This window comes from Limulus polyphemus, unplaced genomic scaffold (genome assembly GCF_000517525.1).
Source record: "Limulus polyphemus unplaced genomic scaffold, Limulus_polyphemus-2.1.2 Scaffold4131, whole genome shotgun sequence".
NCBI classification, from domain to species: domain Eukaryota; kingdom Metazoa; phylum Arthropoda; class Merostomata; order Xiphosura; family Limulidae; genus Limulus; species Limulus polyphemus.
In genome coordinates this window covers 1-5,320 of record NW_013669741.1, presented here as the reverse complement: position 1 = coordinate 5,320, position 5,320 = coordinate 1, and positions in this window count along the sequence as shown.

Genomic DNA, 5,320 nt, shown 5'->3' with positions numbered 1-5,320 from the left:
TGTGTGTGTCCTGAAACCTTATAAGTGTAGTGAGTGTTGATATAATAAGCCGAAAGTAAAGATGTAGTGTGGGATCACCTAGCCTAGAGCCAAGTGCATAAAATTTATCATGAAAGTAAAAATATCGATTCAATTTTAAACTTAAATCGTTTCTGAATTAAACTATTTTCTGTTGTCTCATCAACGTTTTTAACAAGAAACAAACCTCTTTAATCAAAGGAGACTTTAAATTAAGATATCAACAAATATTTCTCCAGATTTGTTGTCTATACATTTCATTTTATACTTTCAGTACATAGACTAACAACAATATTGATTATACAGTTGATGACGTCAACAGTGTCAAACATTACCTATTAACCGTAGATTTTCGTCTAACGTTAACAATACCACATATACAATAATTATGGATTTCAACATTGATTTCTTATCGTGTATATAATAGTGTTGATGTAATTATGTTACGTTCTATTATTACAATACAATAGTAGGGGTACATTATCATCATAGTATTGTTATGATTGTGTAATGTTTTGTTCTAATATTATACACCGGCTGGAGTATCCGTCCGTTGGAAGGTGAAATAAAAACTCGTTTGTAACAAAGGATAGGAAATTGTTCATAATTTTTTTTAACATAATAAACATTAAAAGTGCAGTACAAATAAATAAGGGTCCCAATAGTGAAAAGCAAGACGTACTGTTTTCAATAATTCTATCAATATACAATTAGATGGGGGGGTCCAACCCCCTCATGCCATCCTGTGTCAAATTTGGTACTGATTGATCAAGAAATGTGAAAACGTACAAGGAACAGATACGCACCCATATTGACATTTATTTGTATATACGATTGGGGGGTCCAACCCCCACCTCCTTCAATACCTTGATCACGTCAAGTTTGGTGCTGATTTATCAAGAAATGTGAAAACGTATAAGGAAATGATAGATATACGACCGTGTATTCATCACTAAACCCTGATGTGTTAATTTGTTGCAGAAGCCCTCGCAGTTATAAAACAGAATTTGGTAAAGTGTTCATTGTTATTCATATTCCGTAAAGCTATTACAGAGTCATTAAGGTCGAAGCTTGGCGTTAAAATGTAGTAATAAGCAAAAAAAAAACCTGACAAATGTGAGCTCACTGGTAGCACGAATGAACGAAACGGGTCTGTTAATTGGATTATAACAAATTAATACCGAAATTGCTCAGCCAATAGAAAGGGTGGAATTGTAACCGAAGGACATAGCTGATTGGATGTATGACCTAGGGTTTCAGTATTGGTTTCAGGGTTTCTTTCTAAAGCATAGCCGTAGAGCTGGCTGGTTTTTAGTCACGAAACGTCTCTCCAGATCAACTTTGTGGAGGTTTTAGTTAGCTCGCAAGGATGTCGACAACTGATGAAGAAGCTCTCTTACGGTTGAAGCTGTTGTGGATGCTCCTAGAAAGAAGACACAAAGGTAGAACTTTGGGGATGGGGGGGGGTATATTTTGTGAATCAACAAAAACGTTTGAAAAGAGATTAGAAGATAACGTGTTCTTGTAAATTACTCCAATGAGTTACATCAAAATAGTAGCGTTTCAAAAAAGATTAGAATATACCGTATATCTATAAATTACTCCAATGAGTTACTTCGTATATGGTATATTCTAATCTTTTTTGAAACGCTACTATTTTCTATAAATTACTCCAATGAGTTACTGCGAAATAGTAGCGTTTCAAAAAAGATTAGAATATACCATATATATCTATAAATTACTCCAATGAGTTACTGCGAAATAGTAGCGTTTCAAAAAAGATTAGAATATACCATATATATCTATAAATTACTCCAATGAGTTACTGCAAAGATCAAACATTTAACGTTTCAAGAGATTAGAAAAACACCGTGTATCTGTAAATAACTCCAGTGAGTTATTGCAAAATCGTACTTGTAACATTCTTTATGTTCGATAGCTGAAACAAAAACCTTGCTACTGATATTTTTTTAAAAACCATAAATAACGTGACAGTTAATATTAGGAATTCGTTCATATTGTGAATTTCATGCTTTTATTTTCATAACTTAAACGCTTTGTTTGTTCGGTCAGGTTTATTCTAGGAGGAAGCTACACAATGGACTATCTGTGCTCTGTCCATTGCGAAGAATCAGATCCCAGATTTTAGCATTTTAAGTCCATTAATTTACTGCTGACCCACTGAAAGTCCTTACAAGGTTCATCAAAAAGGCCCGTTTACTGCAAAAATAACCAACTTCAAAAATAACAAGATGTATTTTATTTGTTTGAAGTTAATCACAAAGCTACGCAATGGGCTATCTGTGCTCTGCCCACCACGGGTATCGAAACCCGGTTTCTAGCGTTGTAAGTGCGCAGACATACTTTTCAGATTCTCAGACACACTTACTGCCTCTACCGTCTAAAAGAGGAATGAAAATTGTGTGGTTGAGTTGACTAATAGGCAGTAATACAAAAAAGGCTTAAGTTAATAAAAGAGGAATGAAAATTGTGTGGTTCGAGTTGACTAATAGGCAGTAATACAAAAAAGGCTTAAGTTAAATTATATTATTTCATCTACAATTTCTTACATCTTTTGTCGTAAAAGTTTTCATTTGCAGTAATAATAATAATTCTGTTTACTGATTTCGATGAATACAGCTGTAGTAGAACGACACGTGCAACACGTAGTGATGTTAAATGTTATTTTTTTGGTTGTTTTTTTAAGTGAAAGCTTATTCTCCTTTTTGTCACATAATAATATAAAATCAAATACACAAAGTGGTTCCCACGAAACTTAGTCATCTTATTCATTGGTCATTTGTTCATATTCATGACATTTACTATATTAATAAATTCTGTTATTGGGGGGAAATACATTGTATGTATTTGTGAGGATACATTCTTAAACGATAAAATTATTTCTATTTTTATTATTATTATTATTTTCATTATTATAATTATTTTTTAAATATTTATCTTGTTTATAAATTTCGTATTAAAATTGTTTGGTAAATCTGTAATACCCATGTTTATACTCATAATTTTTTTCTTATTTTCTCGTAAAGTGATTCATCTCTAACAAGTTAACCTGATAATTCATTAATGCATTTCTAATCTTCCATCGTATTACTCCAAATATCAGCAAATTTTCTCATATAGTAATTATTTTTTAGTCTTTCTTATAGAATATTTTGTAGAATTTATTTTTGCTTTATACATTGATTCATTTGTTTCATCCTACTGATGTTTACAAGTTATTTTATTCTCTTATAACCTCTAAAATATCAGAATTTGTCTATGGTTTATATTGTGTAATCCTTCTTTTATTGTAATCTCAATCACTAAAATATCAGAATTTGTCTATGGTTTATATTGTGTAGTCGTTCTTTTATTGTAGTCTCAATCTCTAAAATATCAGAATTTGTCTATGGTTTATATTGTGTAATCCTTCTTTTATTGTAATCTCAATCTCAAAAATATCAGAATTTGTCTATGGTTTATATTGTGTAATCCTTCTTTTATTGTAATCTCAATCTCTAAAATATCAGAATTTGTCTATGGTTTATATTGTGTAATCCTTCTTTTATTGTAATCTCAATCTCTAAAATATCAGAATTTGTCTATGGTTTATATTGTGTAATCCTTCTTTTATTGTAATCTCAACCTCTAAAATAGCAGAACGTGTACTTCTATGTTAATAGTTGTTGCTGGGGTTTCGGTAGGTGCAAAACTACATAATGGGCTATGTGCGCTCTGTTTACCACGGGGAATCGAACCCAGGATTTTAGCGTTGGAAGTCCGTAAACTCACCGCTGACCCAACGGGGGACGATCACTGGAGATTCAATTCATAATACTGGGGGGTTCTCCAATTAATTCCCCCTCTGTAATCGGAGTGAACCAAACTATGCTCTATACGTAAAATGAATTTTTATTTTAGATTAATGCGAAGCCATTTGTAGTTAACTATAAACTTGGTTGATGACGATACAGTAGCTCCTGCTAATACAGCTATAAATCATTACAGATTAGGTTGCTGTAAAAGCTGTACGCGCGTTTCAGCAAAAGAATTCGTATTGATACGTCAATTTTAAATGCTTCTAATGTCATTTAAGGAGCAACTAATAAGTTAAAAATAAATTACTTACTTCGCTATACACCAGACCATATAGATATTGTGGTGGTTGTTTTCTTCTGTCCCCCTTTCAATCGTGCGGAATCGAACCTCGAATTTCAGCGTTACAAGTCCGTGCAATAACCGCTGATATACCCGCCAATATCATATTGATAAACAGACACACAGAAATATCAGATATGTACCTTTATGTCTGTTAAAGATATCTATTCGTCCTGCTAAGAACTTCTCACGAGATAGGCTGATTTACGATATTTAGGTTCATTCTTAATCCATTTAACTCGTCATAACTGCACTACGAATCCAGAAATAGATCAACATTATAGCCAACTATATCTAATGAAATGAACTCTAAAGAAAAATTTAAGATCGTTACTTTCAAACACCAGTTGTTTGTTTCTGAAATTCAAACAATTTACCAATACGTGAAAAGTTATGACGACAAGCGTTCGCGTATTCGCTTTAGCTGTCTTTCTGAAGATGTATACCTATGTTCTACCAACTACTTCCTTAGGGAAGCGTGATACCAGTATAAAGAGTAATCATCCCTGATAACAGCGAGTAGAATTTAAACAGTTTTTTAAACTCCTACAGCGAAACTTTAATTAGTTTCAAATCAAAGATAGATAGATAGATGTAGATGAATGGTTTCCGGCGCATATTACTACTTAGCAAGGGAGTCGGTTGTAGGAAGATACAAAGGATAAACGTTTGCAAAATTGTATTAATTTTTACATATATACCCAATATATACCGGTTCAAAAAACTGGAAAATATACATTTATAATTGAATTAAAGGGAATTACTTAAAGTGAGGAAAAAAGGAAAGTTGCAGAACCTGACTCAAGAGACACGCCTAAACACGTGCATGTTTGTTACAGAACTTGTTTCAACAGACACGCCTAAACACGTGCATGTTTGTTACAGAACTTGTTTCAACAGACACGCCTAAACACGTGCATGTTTGTTACAGAACTTGTTTCAACAGACACGCCTAAACACGTGCATGTTTGTTACAGGACTTGTTTCAACAGGCACCCCTAAACACGTGCATGTTTGTTACAGGACTTGTTTCAACAGACACGCCTAAACACGTGCATGTTTGTTACAGGACTTGTTTCAACAGGCACCCCTAAACACGTGCATGTTTGTTACAGGACTTGTTTCAACAGGCACCCTTAAACAC